This window comes from Oryctolagus cuniculus, chromosome 20, assembly GCF_964237555.1.
Source record: "Oryctolagus cuniculus chromosome 20, mOryCun1.1, whole genome shotgun sequence".
NCBI lineage: Eukaryota > Metazoa > Chordata > Mammalia > Lagomorpha > Leporidae > Oryctolagus > Oryctolagus cuniculus.
The window spans coordinates 35,101,202-35,118,090 of NC_091451.1; the positions used below are offsets into that span (position 1 = coordinate 35,101,202).

Below are 16,889 nucleotides of genomic sequence, written 5' to 3' on the forward strand. Positions count from 1 at the left end.
AATGGTGTGGTATAGTGCGGTTGGACACACTGGTTCAAGTGATTTTATCATTTACTAGCTGGATAACTTTGGTAAGTGCATGCCTTTCTCTTTTCTGAGTTGCCCCAGTATAGCAATACCCACTTCATAGGACTGTGATGAAGACCAAATTAATTCAAATTTGTAAGGAACATGTAACACGCCTTAGCACCTAGAAAGCATGATTTGTGCTAAGTAAATAAACCAAAGAATTATGTTTGACTGCATAGTGATTTGAATTTGTGGGCACATCAGAATTCTGAAATGAAACACAAACCATAAATGAGGGAATTCTTGACATTCATATGAAAATGGGCAAATAATTTTAACTTATTACTGTTCTAACTCCAAGAAGAAAATAAATTATCACCCTGTTAAGAGGGCAAATTCAGAAAAAAATAGAAACAAAAATGGGACTGTTCCCACAAAAAAAAAAAAAAAAATGCTTAACCACAATAATAATCAAAGAAATGTAAACTAAAGCAATTGTGATATTCCACCTACTGGGTCAGCACAGACTTAAAAGGAATCACTATGGTAATACAGGTATGAGTGATCGTAGGAATGTGGTCGGGTACAACTTTGCAAGAGGGAAGGATGAAAAAATGAATTAAAATTCAAATGAGCATAGCCATTTATCCTGAACTTCCAACCTCCAGGAAAGAAATCCCAACAAGACAGTTAACTGCCCACCCCCCTCACCCCCCCGGACTGCCCACAGGAGGCAATAAGTTCTTGAGGGCCCAGGCACCTTGTTGTTTAAAAGACTGATTTGAAAGGCAGAATGGCAGAGAAAGAGGGAGACAAAGAAAGAGAGATATTCCATCTGCTGTTTACTCCCCAAATGGCCCCAACAGCCTAGTCTGGTCCAGGCTGAAGCCAGGAGCCAGGAACTCCATTCTGGTCTCCTACATGGATGGCAAGGGCCCAAGCACTTGGGCCATCTTCTACTGTTTGCCAAGGCACAGCAGTAGGAAGCTGGATCAAAAGCAGAGCAGCCAGGATTCAAACAAGCTCTCTCACACAGGGTGCCAGCATCGCAAGCAGTGACTTAACCTGCTGCACCACAACACCTGCTCCGATTCATGCCCCCTTTTTAAAAAAATATTTATTTACTTATTTGAAAGTAAGAGTTACACACAGAGAGAAGGAGAAGCAGAGAGAGAGAGAGGTCTTCCATCTGCTGGTTCACTCTCCAATTGGCCACAACTGCCAGAGCTTCACAGATCTGTAGCCAGGAGCCAGGAGCCTCCTCCAGGTCTCCCATGTGGGTGCAGGGTCCCAAGGACTTGGGCCATCTTCTACTGCTTTCCCAGGCCAGAGCAGAGAGCTGGATCAGAAATGGAGCAGCAAGGACTTGAACCAGCGCCCATATGGGATGCCAGCACTACAGGCAGCGGCTTTACCAGCTATACCACAGCGCCAGCCCCAATTCATGTCCTTTTGATTCAGGAGTGGACAGCCAGAATTTCTACCTAGTGGCTGACATGTAGAGGATGCTCAGTAATATGTATCGAATAAATAAACTGAAGGGTGAAACAATGTATTTGGGAAGGTGTTCACTAGGACATTGTTTACAATGGTGAAAATAACAAAATCGCTGGAATGAGAAGCTGGTTATTACATGATATGGCCACAATGGACCCGTGTTCTCTTTTTTTCCTGCCCTTTGCATTTTCCATTAGTTTTAAGCCAAGCTTTCCCCTTTTCTGAATCATTTTCACATTCTCATACCCTGAGTGAGGATGTTTCAAAAAGTTCATGGGAAAATGGAATTAAAAGGTAAGTTTATTTTGTTACAATTTTTTTTAAATCCACATATAGTTTGTTCATAATATGCATTTGCTATGAACTTTTTTTAAAAAAAATTTAATAGGGTTTAACTATTTTTTAAAGATTTATTCATTTATTCAAGAGGCAGGGTTACAGACAAAGAGAAGCAGAGACAGAGACAGAGAAAGGTCTTCCATCCACTGGTTCATTCCCCAGATGGCCACAATGGCCACAGCTGGGCTGATCCAAAGCCCAGGAGCTTCTTCCAGATCTCCAATGTGGGTGCAGGGACCCAGGCATTTGGGACATCTTCCACTGCTTTCCCAGGCACATTAGCAGGGAGCTGATCAGAAGTGGAGCAGCCGGGACTAGAACCATCGCCCACATAGGATGCTGGTGCTGCAAGCCAGGGCTTTAATCCGCTGCGGCACAGCACTGGCCCTGAAGGGCCAGTTTAAAGGTTTTGAATAACAAACTTTATTTTGAAACGTTTATGTAGGCTCCAAGATCAAGAGTTCCCAACACTTTTGAATTAAGAATTTGCTCTGGGGCCAGCGCTGTGGTGCAGCAGGTTAATGCCCTGGTCTGAAGCGCCGGCATGCCTTATGGGTGCCGGTTCAAGACCCGGCTGCTGCATTTCCAATCCAGCTCTCTGCTCTGGCCTGGGAAAGCAGTAGAAGATGGGCCAAGTCCTTGGGCCTCTGCACCCATGTGGGAGACCTGGAAGAAGCTCCTAAATCCTGGTTTTGGGTCAGCGCAGCTCCTGCTGTTGCGGAAAATTGGGGAGTGAACCATTGGATGCAAGACTCTCTCTCTCTCTCTCTCTCTCTCTCTCTCTCCTCTCTCTGTGTAACTCTTTCAAATAAATAAATAAATCTTAAAAAAAAAAAGAAAAGAATTTGCTCCCTCCTCCCCAGGGATTAAGCCGCAGCCTGCCGTGTTGGCATCCCATATGGGCTGAGTCCCAGCTGCTTCGCTTTTGATCCAACTGTCTACTAATGTGCCTGGGAAAGCAGTGGAGGATGGCTCAAGTGCTTGGGTCCCTTCACCCATGCGAGAGACCTGGAAGAAGCTCCTGGCTCTTGGCTTTGGCCTGGCCCACGCCCTGGTCATTGCAGCCATTTGGGGAGTGAACCAGTGGATGGAACATTCTCTCTCTCTCTCTCTCTCTCTCTAACTCTAACTCTAACTCTAACTCTAACTCTAACTCTAACTCTGCTTTTCAAGTAAGTAATTCTTAAAAAAATTTTTTTAAACAGAATAGAATTTGTGGGGAAGGGGAATATTTGCTATTTCCAAATTAATCTCTATAATAGTTATGCATAAAAGAAACCAAATGCATACATCTTAATTATTTTGAATCTGATAGAAAATCTGTTCCCAGCCAAGGCTCCCCACGTGACCAGAGCTGCTCTCTTGCCCTCCCAGGGCCACTCCCTGCAGTGCTGGAGCAGGCAGTTTCCACTGGCAGACGCTGCTGCCCAGAGCCCTTGGATTCCATCTACCCGCAGTTGATTCTCATTTTATCTGTGGCAGTTACAATGTATCACAAATGCAGAATTAGCCAATACCGAACCATGGCTCCCAGGGGACTTAGGTTCCTGTGATCACCACATTTTCATCAACTCATCAACACTCAGCCTTATTTTATCTGTGTTTCCATATATATATATATATATATAGAGAGAGAGAGAGAGAGAGAGAGAGAGAGAGAGAGAGCGCGCGAGAGATTTGCCTTTCACACGGACCTCCCGGCCACTGGCAGCAGGACTCGTGGCAGAGGAAGCTTTTTGACCATACAGATTTTCTCCTTGGGGCACACTGTAATGGCCATGGGCTTGGGAACACCAGACAGCACTTCGACATGATGCCTGGGCACCATGTTAAACAACAAAATCACCAACAAAAAAGCACAAAATTGCAAAAAGCATTGCACTGAGTAGACCACCAAAATGATGCTTGTTGACATTATGAGTGCTGAAACAAGATGGTGAAGTGTTGCCCATTTGTCACCACTCAACACATCTGCCAGTGAGCATGAAAACAACGCAAGTATCAGATTGGGGATAACAAATAAATTTGAGGGAAGGGACAAATTCACAAACATGGAATCTGCCAATAATGAGGACTGACTGTATTTAATAAACCCTTGTGCCAGGGTTCTAAGACTTTGCAAATATGCACTGATTTCAACCTCACATTAATCATGCAAAGTAGGGACTATTATTAACCTCATTCCCGGTGAGGTCTGGCCACCTGCCCAAGGTCACACAGCTAGTTAGAGATGGGGCCAGGAGTCCATACAGTCCCCAGCATTTGCAATGTTCCAGTGGGAACCAAAGGCTGTTTTAGATCAATCCAGAGCACTTGGAAGTCAAGGGTATAAAGGCTAGGAGCAGCAGCAGGTCTCAAGGGAGGAAAAACTGTGACCAAGAAATAAGGAGGAAGAAAGAAGAGGGGAATGTTAAATGGAATGAAAAGGCATCACTTGCAAAAAAAAAAAAAAAGTTCATCTTCAATGTCATAATCAATACAGTATGGTGTAACTCTGTAACAGAAACTAAATCAACTAGATATTGAATGTCAGACTGTAAGTGCCTTGAGGGGCAAGGACCCTGCCTTACACTTCTAATCATGTGTGGCACAGTGGAAATTAAAAATATCGATTGCTGGGACTGATGTTGTGGTGTCACCACCTGTGGTGCTGGCATCCCACGTGGGCACCAGTTTGAGACCCAGCAGCTCCACTTCTGATCCAGCTCTTTGCTAATGTACCTGGGAAAACAGCAGAGGATGGCCCAAGTCCTTGGGCCCCAGCAGCCACATGGGAGATCAGGAAGAAGCTCTGGGCTCCTAGCGTTGGACTGGACCAGCCCTGGCTGTTGTGGCCATTGGAGAAATGAACCAGCGATGGAAGAGCTCTTCATCTCTTCCCTCTCTCTCTAACTCTTCCTTTCAAATAAATAAAAAATAAATCTTGAAAAAATAATTGATCGCCTAACAGAAAAAAGTTTGCTTTTTGTCCCTCTCCGAAGCTGGTATCTACTGGGTGTACAGATGAGTCAAAGCAAAGCATCATCAACCTTCTCATCCTCCAAAATGCCTAAGAGCTTTTATTGTTTTCCTGTCTCCGGCGAGTACACCAAGTACTACAGCCTCATGGGTTTTGGTAGCTACGTCTGCCAAAGTCTTTCCCATGCCAAGTAATAACTTCTCTCATTTTACTTTTCAGAGGGATGAGAAAGAAAACAATTCTTTGCTCTGTGATGGCCTTTTTAAAACAAAGGAAAAGCATCGCTTTTGATCAACACTCTGAGAAACAATGTTAGATAGATAACAGGTCCACCCTGTTGCACAGCGGATTAAGCCACCATCTGCAACACCCACATCCCATATGAGCACTGGTTCAAACCCAGGCTGCTCCACTTCTGATCCAGCCCCCTACTCACGCACCTGGGAAAGCAGTGGAAAATGGCCCTGCCCCCAACCCAGACGGAGTTCCAGGTTCTTGGTTTTGGCCTGGCCCAGCCCCAGCCATTGAAGCCATTTGGTAAGTGAACTAGCAGGAAGATCTCTCTGTCTCTGCCCGCTCTCTCTGTAACTCTGCCTTTCAAATAAATCAAGCTTTTTATTTATTTTTATTTATTTATTTATTTATTTTTGACAGGCAGAGTGGACAGTGAGAGAGAGAGAGACAGAGAGAAAGGTCTTCCTTTTCCATTGGTTCACCCCCCAAGTGGCCGCTACAGCCGGCGCGCTACGCCCATCCGAAGCCAGGAGCAGGTGCTTCCTCCAGGTCTCCCATGCAGGTGCAGGGCCCAAGGACTTGGGCCATCCTCCACTGCACTCCCCGGCCACAGCAGAGAGCTGGCCTGGAAGAGGGGCAACCCAAACAGAATCTGGCACCCCAACCGGGACTAGAACCCGGGGTGCCGGCACCACAACTTTTAAAAAATAGAAAGAGTATTAGATTAGAATATTACCCACACATGGCCTGCTGTACAAATTTCTTTTTTGGAAATCAGCAATGTACACAACTTACAGCAGTAGCCGAACCTAAGGGGTCTCCTCCATCAGGCAGTGAGGGTTACCTACACTTGCTGTTTGGAACCTCCCACCCCAATATAAGTTCTCTCTTGTGCCTTTACTATCAAGATTCAGGCGCAGGAAAATGTGCCCATGTATTGTGAGGTGTGACAGTACATGAAAGCCCCATCACGTTGAGGGGCTGAGAGGCCAGAAAGGAAGTGGCCACGTGGACTGCAGATTCTGTGGGTGCGATCAGCAGCACTTCCCTTCTCTGCTCAAAGCCGTGTGACTCCGACTGGTTTTAAAGATTTGGCCCCCAAACAACCAGGCGTCCTTTTTAAGTTGGCATTTCTTCCAGAGAGGAATCCGAGCATCTTTCCTACATGGCTCACGCAGTGCTGGGCCAGCTGTCTGACAATATGGATCCCGGAAGGGGGTGCTGCCCACGGGGGTGATGGCAGCCTCTGTGCCTGTTGCTCACGGGGGTGGGGGGACGTCAGCGAGCTCTCAGAGCAGGGGTCCAGGCACTCGGCTGAGAGACCCCATGTGACCATCCCTCCACCGTAAGCGCCAACAGAGGCTGTCCAAGGGCCACAGCGCGCATGCAACAGAGAACTAGCCTTCCGGAGCGGGGCCAGTATCAGGGAGTGAATGCCATAGCTCTCCAGAGGCTGCCGCAGCCAAGTTCAAAGGGAGGGATGGTCCTTAGGGCATCCGTTCCAAAGAAATCCCACCGGTTACTGGCGTGCCCAGGCTGCTCTTCCCCACATACTAGCCTCCCAGGCAAGTCTCCAGGGCACAGCGAGGAGGCAGCTGCACGGGCTCACTTTCTCCTACTGATTTGGACCCGGGAGAGGAGGAGATGAGGAAGAAGCGAAGCCCCCTTTCAACCATTCTGGGCCTCTCTGTTGGCTGGCAAGGTCTTCTTGTGAACCCCCCACTTTCATCCTGGAAACCTGACTCAACAGCTTCGCCAGCGCAATTTCTCCATGGGCACCATCTTAATGTTCAGAATCGAAACATGGCAAGCCTGTCCGGAAACACCCTTCCCTCTCCAAACCCAGAAGGCATCCCCTGTCTGCGACGCCGGCCGGCCCGCGAGCCCCTGGCTCGGCTACTGCACAACTTGCCAGTTCTTGCTTTTTGCTTTTGAATCACTTGCAAGTCAAACCCAGCACAAAAACACTCATACCACGCAGGAGTTGCTGCTCATCTCTCTCTCTCTCTCTCTCTCTCTCTCTCACTCTCTCTCCCTCTCTCTCTCCCCCCACCCCCTCTCTCTGGCAGACACAACTGCACAATTTGGTTTTCAAGCCCCCCCTTGGCGTGTCTCATTTTTAAACTTGGGGGTGCAAAAGGCATGTGAGACACGTGGAGAGTTCTTGGACCAGCCCAGGGCTAGAAAGGGAAGATTTCAAGGAAACACAAAAGCCAACGCAGACCTGAAGGGAAACAGGCGGCCCCACTCAGAAGGCAGCCAACTGCCAAACTGTCATTTTGCTCAGTGGCTGAACAGAAGGCTCGAGTAATGACAACCACAAAACTCATTTAAAGTCTGAAAAGGTGACTAATGAGCTCATTCATGCTGGCTATAAATTATTCACTACAACACTGATCCCGCGCAAGACACCCAGTAAAGTAAACTTTAAACACAGACACGGCCAGCCTTCTCAAGTGGAGCGAGTGATGTCTGTGAAACTTTTCACAATGACAGGGGTACTTGCCTCTCCCTCATCTATTGTCACAGTCATTCTTCTGTTTACTTTTTTTTATGGCCTTTAATCAAGTTTAAGCAGCCACAGCTGTTACACATTTATTTCTCTGTTGAGTTTTTTCCATTAGTTATTACGAGCAATCATGATGCGCTAAAAATAGCAGCAAATTATATTCTCTGGAAATTGAAGGCTGACCTTAAAATGAAGCCCAGGTCTTCAGAACGAATATTCATATGCACATGTTGGATAAGTGACAGCCAGGCACAAAGGCGAAACAAAAGTGCGAAGCATTTTCCAGTCTGGAAGAGGTTTTTAATTTGCTTCCAAATTCCCTCTGGTTGCAGTGGAAAACAGGTTGTTTCAAAACCTGGCGATATAGAACCCGCTTCCAGTGGTCACGTTTTGGTTAGGATTTTCATTAAAACTTGCTATCTTCAGTGAATAAAAGAGGAAGTATCCCATTTAGGCTTTTGCAACACAGATAAACACGGCAGCAGGTTTGCTGAAAACCCAGCAATTGCTCCCGAATACTTTCAGTTTCCTGTTTAATATTAAATAAAGAAGTTTAGCTCTTCTGTTTTTATAAGCTGTGCTATTTGCTGCTACTGTAGCAACTGAAAGCATTATGACTCTAAGGATAAGTAGTCCCATGTTTTTCAATCCCCTCCCCCTCCTTTTTTAAATCTTAGTATCCATTTCCAGGACACCGTATGAGTTCAGAGTTTCAAATCTAATAGATTAAAAAAAAAGCCTCTAAATAAGTACTTACATTAGCTCTTGGTCAGATCGCTGAACATTCTGTATTTTTAAACTGCTTTGAATACTTTGAAAAGGAGCCACAGAAAAGCCACAGAAAAGACTCACATTCAAATACTGCCGGATGGAGGTCCTAACTAACCAAAAGTGAAAGTTGCAAAGTTTGAAGCTCAGCTGCACCGGGCACACTTCTGATAGGAGAGGAATGAATGGTCCCGGGGTGCAGCCCTCACTCAAGGTAAGCGACCTAGTTCACGGAAGGCAAATGAAGACCCAAGCGTGAACTTCAACTTGAGCTTGGGCCAAACTCTGTCTCCACAAAAGGAAAACCTTGCACGTTGTGGTCACAGCTTCTCGCACACGAACTAAAGGCTCGTCCAGCCCTTGCTGTTGTCGGAAATGCAAAGCAATTTTTTTTTTCTTAAAGTAGAAAAAGAGGAGTCTTGCAATATTTACAGCAAAGGACTTTGCCACCTACTGACAACAATCTGGTTGGTCTCTGTGTGTGTCTTGCAAGGTTTTTTTCCCACAGGTTTCTGTATGTACTGAGAAGTCATTCTTTCAGGCCTCCGTGCAAGAGTTCTTGTTGTTGTTTTGATAGATTTTTTTTTAAGAGCAGTTTTGGGTTCACAAAAAAGCTAAGCAGACAGTATGGGGATTTCTAATGGACACCTCTCCTACATGTGCATGGTGTTGTTTTTTAATCAAACATGTGATGTAAAAACTCAATTCCAACCAAAGACATGGAAACACATCCCATCGAAGCTCAATGGCTCTGTGACTGTCCGATAACCGGATTCCAGTCCCCTGCTATGGAAGGGTGTGGACAAAATACTGCTTTGAAGTTGAGCTGCACATCCTTTCCTTTCTTCCTGCCAAGGTGTCTGACAGGCAGAGCTGGCCTCTGCCTTGATGGGTGGGAAACCTGGCATGCACAGAGACTGTGCTAACGCCACCTTGCTCCTGGATTTCCTCAGAAGACCAGGGTGGTGTCAGTTTCAGCTGAGGACATTCACCACCTGAACCACAGTCAAAACAATGAACACCAGGTACCCAATTACTGCGCTCCAAAGAATTATAAAACATGCATAACCACCAGAGCCCTCCAATGCTTCCTACATGCTGGGCACCGAGCCAAGAGCTTGACCTGCATTATTTATTTCACTCTTCAGCATCCATACGAGGGAGGAGCTGTCACCCTCGTGGACAGAGGAAGGCACTGTGGCTTACAGAAGAGAAGTCACTGGCCAGGGATCAGCACGGAGCGTTCGGAGGACTGAACGGAAAACGTTAGCCCCACGTCTCCTCGGCCTTTGGAGCCCTTCTCTTAAAGGCCACTCTCTCCTAAGCTACTGACCCGCTCCAAGTTCTGATTTCCAGGATCTCAGGATGTAGCCTGCAGCTGGTACTCCACTTCCTGGGCTGTGGCTCCCCGCTGGTTTCCAGTTTGGCCTGATTTGGATTTTGCGTAGGATTTTTCAGGCTGGCTAATCCACGCTCACTCTCACTTTCCACTCTCACTGCTGACGATGCTCACCCAGAGGTGGACACGTCCATGCAAAGGACAGGCATGCTTATAAAATACCAGAGTACCCAGGGCAATGGTCACACACCAACCTTGCATTCTTACCGCAAACTGAAGCACAAAGATTTTGAAAGAAGCTCATGACAGAGGCCAGGCCTGAAACTCTTACCTCCAGCAGCTGTGCAGATCCGTGTTTAGGACCTCTCCTGTCCTCATCCTACCCACTCCTGCCCTGTAATCCATCAAATGAACCATTTTCTAATATCCGACTACCAGAAGGCCAAACAATGGCTTCGTGTCAAGCTAATGCTTCCAGAACACAGACATTTGATGAGAAACAATTTTATGACTATTTTAAAAATATTTTATTCCAATTGAGAGATAAAGAGCAGACTCTTGTCTGCTGATTCACTTCCCAAATGCTTACACTGGCCAGAATGGGGCTGGCATGGTTGAAACAGGGGCACGACCTCAATCTTGGTGTCACATGTAGATAAGAGGAACCCAATCACTTGAGCCATCACCACTGCCTCCCAGGGTGTGCACTAACAGGAAGCTGGAGTCAGGGGCCAGAGCTCCAAGTCAAAGCACTCCGACACGGGACACAGGCATTTGAACCACACTAGACCAAACACCTGTCCCTGAACCATGTCATTCTCTGCTTTGTCTCTGGTTTAGAAAACCACCGACCACCACGCTGGAACTATTTCCTCAAATATTTATTAAAGAGAATTCAAAAAAGGCAAAAAATCAACCTTTGTGAATTTTGTAAATACTTTCAAAACGTAGCCAGCCCTGAGGAAAATACAGAGACTGTACTAAGAGATTAACTTTCTCCCTGTATGTTCTAAACAAGAGAGTGAGACTCACTAAGACCACCCAGTGCATCACAGGTGTTCCTGAGCCTCTGCACAGCCCTATCTACTGGAGATTGCGAGGGAATATGCACCTGTCGCTCAATGCTATTGTCTGCACCCATGTCATCTTCAGGGCCTACTGAACTCCCAGGGACTTTGCACCACCACCAAAGAGTTCATCCCCTCACAAGCCACCTCTAGTGCTTCCGTGAAAGCCTCCCTGACATCACGAGTGGAATCTCACAGAATCTCCATAAGAAGCGGGCACAGCAGAAAGCTGACGTCTGTGGCTTCATCCCTAGAAACCTTTGGCTCCCCACAAGGACCTGGTTCCATGGACATTTGGAGGAACCTGGCTTCTGCCAACACCGGCTCCCCCTGAATCCACATGCAACATCTCACAACTGCTGTGTGATGTGAGCATTACAGCAAAGAATCCAGTGCTGATGGGAATGAAAACAAACTTGGCCAGACCTTCCCCATCTCCTCCGAGTGAACCACCAAATTGCATCTACTGAGCAAAGATGCACTCCCTAAATCAGGGCAGGTTCTGTCCTCCATGTTCTGGGGCTCCCCTCTCACAGCCTCTACTGAAGATTTTTCTTTTATTTATTAAAAAGATTTACTTATAGGGCCAGTGCTGTGGCATAGAGGGCTAAGTCTCCACCTGCAGTGCTGGCATCCCATGTGGGCGCCAGTTCTAGTTCCTGCTGCTCCTCTTCCAATCCAGCTCCCTGCTATGGCCTGGGAAAGCAGTAGAAGATGGCCCAAATGCCTGGGCCCCTGCATCCATATGGGAGGCCCGAAAGAAGCTCCTGGTTCCTGGCTTCCGATTGGCCCGGCTCCAGCCATTGAGGCCATTTGAGGAGTGAACAGACAGATGGAAGGTCTCTCTCTCTCTCTCTCTCTCTGTAACTCTGCCCTTCAAATAAATAATATAAATCTGAACACATATGCATGTCTGCAGTTTCCCTTACAGAGCACTTCTCCCGTCTCCCTTCCCGACAGCACCCCAAATATCCCAGCCTTGTGGTTTGGGTGGGATTGGCCCCATCAGCAGCTCCAGCACTGCCGGACTGCTTGAAGGATGAGCGGACCCAGCCAGGACTCAGTGCAGGTGCCAGCACATTTCCCCTGTGGTTTTCTGTCACCTACAACCAGAAGCTTCTCAACAGATACCCATGGACAGTTAGTGCTGGACCCAACCTCTTTTATAAAAGGAAGAAACAGACAGAGATCTTTGATACATTGGTTCACTCCCCAAGTGCCTTCAACAGTAGAGGCCGAGTCAGGCTGAAGTCAGGAGTCTGGAGCTCAATCGGGATCTCCCACGCGGGCGGCAGGGACCCAGCTGTGTGAGCTGTCACCTGCTCACTTCAAGGATGTTTCCATCACCGTGAAATATATAGAAAACAAGCATGGACATTTGCTCACATCCCATACCAGGGTGCCTGGGTTTGAACTGCAACTCCACTACTGATTCCAGCTTCCTGCTAATACACACCCTGAGAAGCAGCAGATGATGGTTCAACTACTGAAGTTCCTGCTACCCACATGGGAGACCTGGACTGAGCTCCCAGCTCCTGGCTTTGTGAGCACTTGGGGGAGGGAACCAGCGCACAGGTTCTCTCTCTCTCTCTCTCTCTCTCTCTCTCTCTGCTTTTCTAATAAATAATCTTAAAAAATAGAGAAAACCATATTTTGACAAGTATAGTGACTAGACTGATAAGAATTTTTAAAAATGGGAGCATGTTACCAAATTATATGTCATCGCTCAGCACTTTTAAGCATGGCTTGGGGCCAGCATTGTGGCACATCAGGTTAAGCTGCCACATGCGATGCTGGCATCCAATATGAGTACTGGTTCTCCACTTCTGATCCAACTCTCTGCTAACATGACTTAGAAAGCAGTGGAAGATGGCCTGAGTCCGTGGGTCCCTGCACCCACCTGTGAGACTCAAATGAAACTCCTGGCTCCTGGCTTCAGCATGGCCCAGCCCTGGTCATTGCAGTCATTTGGGGAGCGAACCAGCAGATCAAAGATCTCTCTTTCTCTAATTCTGCCTTTCAAATTAAATAAATAAATATTTTTTAAAAAATAAGGCTTAATGTATAAAGCAGAGCCATTATAATAGCATATTAGTGATAAATGGAGATGAACCACAGAGGAGAATCATGGTTAATGAAGACACTAATTAGAACCTGAGACAAAACATGACTCCCACTGAGGTCTCAGAGTTTAACCCAAAGCTGGGCCATTCCTACCTCCTGGGAGAACAGTAGTTCAACTTTCTATACCCAAGTGCCTAGTCCAAGATGGAATGCTGATGGCGAGATCAGTGGTTAAGCTTACTAAGCAGTTACTGCATGACAGATATCACGCTAAGTGTTTTATTATCTGCTTGAGGTCATAAAAGGCTTCAAAAGTGGGGAGGGCATTTGGCATACAGTTGGGACACATGTGTGCCACGTCAGAGTGCCTGGGTTCGAGTCCTGGCTCCCCTCCTGATGCCAGCTCCCTGATGACTGTACCCTGGGGCAGCAGGTCATGGGTCACGGGAGACCAGCATTGAGCTCCTGGCTCCTGGGTTCTGCCTGGCCCAGCCCTGGCTGTTGCAGGCATTTGAGGAGTGAGCCAGTGAATGGGAGATGATTCATCTCTTTCTCTGTGTGTGTGTGTGTGCATGTCCACCTTTCAAATTTAAAAAGAAACAGCTTCCAAAGACCAAAGTAGACAGTTAACAAATGATACTGAATGAATGACTGTTGTAGAAATTTAAGATTCTATTTAGTGTAGATGACAACACATTCTCCACCAATTCAAAAATCGTAAAATTGAAAAGATGTGTGTCAATAAAGAAAACAATAAAATATAAGCCAGTTAACTCTGATTGAGGACTCACTGGTAGACCTCCCAGCTGAGGTAGAAGGCCTCTCCCTCCCACAGGCTTCTTCCTGGGTTCTGGAAGCGGTCCCAGCAAGGTGCTGCATCAATTTCCAGAATTTAATATCAGACGCTAAGGATGATCTTTGGCCCAGCTATCAAGATGCTGCTTGAGGGGGCCGGCTGCAGCAGGTTAAAGCTCTGGCCTGAAGCGCCGGCATCCCATATGGGCACCGGTTCAAGACCCAGCTGCTCCACTTCCGATCCAGCTCTCTGCTATGGCATGGGAACACAGTGGAAGATGGCCCAAGTCCTTGGGAGACCCGGAGGAAGCTCCTGGCTCCTGGCTCCTGCTTCAGATTGGCGCAGCTTCGGCTGTTGCAGCCAATTGGGTAGTGAACTGTTGGATGGAAGACCCCTCTACCTCTCCTCTCTCTGTGTAACTCTTTCAAATAAATAAATAAATCTTAAAAAAAAAAAAGATGCTGCTTGGAATGCCCACCACTCTGGATCACAGTGCCTCGGTTAGAGTACCAGCTGGGCAAGATTACAGCTTTCTCGCTAATTCCGCAAATTTTGCACATCCTGGGAGGCAGCAGATGATGGCTCAAGAACTTGGATCCTGGGGCTGGTTCTGTGGTGCAGTGGGTTAAAGCCCTGGCCTGCAGTGCCAGTGCCCTGAGGGTGCCAGTTTGAGTTCCAGATATTCCACATCAAATTCAGCTCCCTATTAATATGCCTGGGAAATCAGTGGAGCATGGCCCAAGTCCTTGGGCCCCTGTACCCACATGGGAGACCTGGAAGAAGCTCCTGGCTCCTGGCTCCAGTCTCCAGAACAGCTCAGTTCCAGCCATTGCAGCCATTTGGGGAATGAACCAGAGGATGGAAGACCTCTGTCTCTACCTCTCTGTGTAACTCTGTCTTTCAAATAAATAAAATAAATATTTTTTAAAAAAGATAACTTGGATCCACCCAAGTGGGAAGCCAGATTGAGTTGCCTGCTCCTGTTGCAGGCATTTGGGAAGAGAATCAGTAAGTGCAAGATCTTTATCTTTCTCTGTCTCTGTCTCCCTGCCTTTCAAATAAAATGAAAATAAGCAATAAATAAAAATTTTAAAAAAGACAATATACAAGCATGCATAAAATTCCATAAAGTCTTACAGCTTCCATTTGAAAGAAACTTCACATTTCCCCAAATTTGACAACAGTCCTAAACATTTACATGACATTACCCATAACTACCTGTGAAGCTAATTATTTTTTTCTAAATCTACAATAAAAAACAAATCCTAGCTAACCATGCTGAGGAATCAGCAAATTATCTTGCTATTCACTCTAGAGAAGATGGCATTCCACAGTCACTGTCATTTGAAGAAATGATCAAACAGCACACAGTTCCAAAACTGTAGAGGAAAAAGTAATGCAGACATATGTCAGACAGCTGATCAGTAATCATCTTGTCATTTTTCTGGGTTTTGTAAGGTTGAGGTTGTCTGTTTTTCAGACATACATGTTTTTATGTTTTCTTTCCTCATTTGAAATAAATGCTCTGATTACACCTGGTTTTGTACCTGGGTACTCTGAAAATGTTCATTGGAAAATGGAATTAAGGCATAACTTTATCTTGGTGAAAAGAATTTTGAAGTCCATGCAGTTTTTCATAATAGGCACTTTCCATGAACTTTTTGAGGATACCACGTGTGCATTTAGATTTCCATTTTTTAAATTGTATTTTCTATGAACTTTTTAACATTCCCTGGTGTTTGTAATTGTACATTGTTTTCTCAGACAGGATCTCCACAAATCAAATGTGCTTTCAGCCACATAAAGTCTGCATCCACCCTGTGTGTGCCTTGCTCATAGCTCTTCCTAATCTAACACATCCTGCTCTTTGCATTAAGTGCTGTACCCTAGTCTCAAACAGGTTACAGTGAACTGCCGAGGGCTACCCAGCCGGAAGGAGGCAGAACGGGGGATCACACCCAGCACTCTGACTCCACAAGGTTCCTAGTTAGGGTGGGACCCTGCCTGCCTCCCCCAGCCCAAGCAAAGAAAGCGCCCCCCTCCCTTTTCTGATCCAGGGGTGCCCGCCTGGCCCTGCCTGCTATCGCAGCTTCCAGGCAGCACGTACAAGTACAAGGCTGTGGGATAAAGGCTCCACCCAGACTCCTGGAGTAGTGAGCCCTACAAGGGGAAAGGGGCAGGTGTCTGGCATAGTGTGTGCGATGCCCACATCCCGTCCCAGGGTGCCGGGTTCCAATCCAGGCTCCTCTGCTCTGGATCTGGCTTTCTGCTAATGCACACCTGAGGGGCAGCAGGTGATGGCTCAAGCGGTTGAGTACCTGCCATGCCCACAGGTGACCTGGAGTGAGTTCTAGGCTCCTGGCTATTGAGGGTATTTGGGGAGTGAACCAGCAGATAGATGATCTCTCTCTCTCTCTCTTTCAAATAAAGTGAAAATAAATGCATTTAAAAATAATTTAAAGTTTGTTGAAAATGGAATTAAAAGGCTATTTTAGTGCAAAAAAATTTGAAATCCATCCGTAGATTTTTCATAATCCCCATCTTTCAGGGGCTTTTTGGAGCAGCCTCCTATTAGCCCAGAGTTCAACCCTGTGAAGGGACGGCAGTGGAGTCCGCGGTGGCCATGGCAACCTCCAGGTCAGGGGAAGACCCTGTCTTTCAGTGTTGTTTATGGTTCAGGTGAAGCTGGTTGTGCAATACTCACATCACGTTGACTGGGTGCATGTGTCCAGGCCACGCGGAGGGATGCAGGCTGACCCCTCTGGCCGGAGCGAGGCGATAAGGAGAGAGGACTGGGCGGGGGTCTGAACACACACAGGGGAGCCTGAACTGAGCAAGGCTGGGGCTGGAGCTTCCCTTCCCCCAGCCCCCTCTCCCAAGGCCTCTCCCGGCCCTCAGGCCTGGTCTTCCAGTGGCCACCCGGCCTGACCCACCCCTCTAAGCACATAACAATTGCCTTTGCATAATGGTTTATGTACAAGGCACTCCCCACCAACTCAATTCAAGGCTCAAGTTTTGTACCATTCATTTTGTGTTAAAAATGATGAAAGTAAGGCCGGCGCCGCGGCTCACTAGGCTAATCCTCCACCTTGCGGCGCCGGCACACCAGGTTCTAGTCCCAGCAAAAGGAAGACCTTTCTCTCTGTCTCTTCTCTCTCACTGTCCACTCTGCTTGTCAAAAAAAAAAAAAAAAAAAAAAAGATGAAAGTAAAAAGCGGCTTGGGAATGATCTCTTGGGGCAGTAGTTAGGCAAGCAGAGAGGAACTCGGGGAACTTTGACTTGACCATGAGAACAGCATCACTGACAG

The 16,889-nt window shown here is 46.9% G+C and overlaps 1 protein-coding gene across 19 annotated transcripts in view; it reads right to left on the minus strand.

Moving 5' to 3' along the window:
- FOXN3 (forkhead box N3) overlaps positions 1–16,889 on the minus strand; it is a 462,718-nt gene that overhangs the window by 262,911 nt on the left and 182,918 nt on the right. Inside the window, exon 1 of one of the 19 annotated variants that reach the window (XM_070065522.1) lies at positions 8,305–8,659. The exons of 16 other annotated variants lie outside the window; for them this stretch is intronic. The gene's annotated coding sequence lies outside the window, so the exon portion shown is untranslated. Of the gene's footprint in view, positions 1–8,304; positions 8,660–16,889 lie in introns of those variants that run through there. 2 more of the 19 variants (XM_070065513.1, XM_002719607.5) reach the window with 2 other exon arrangements.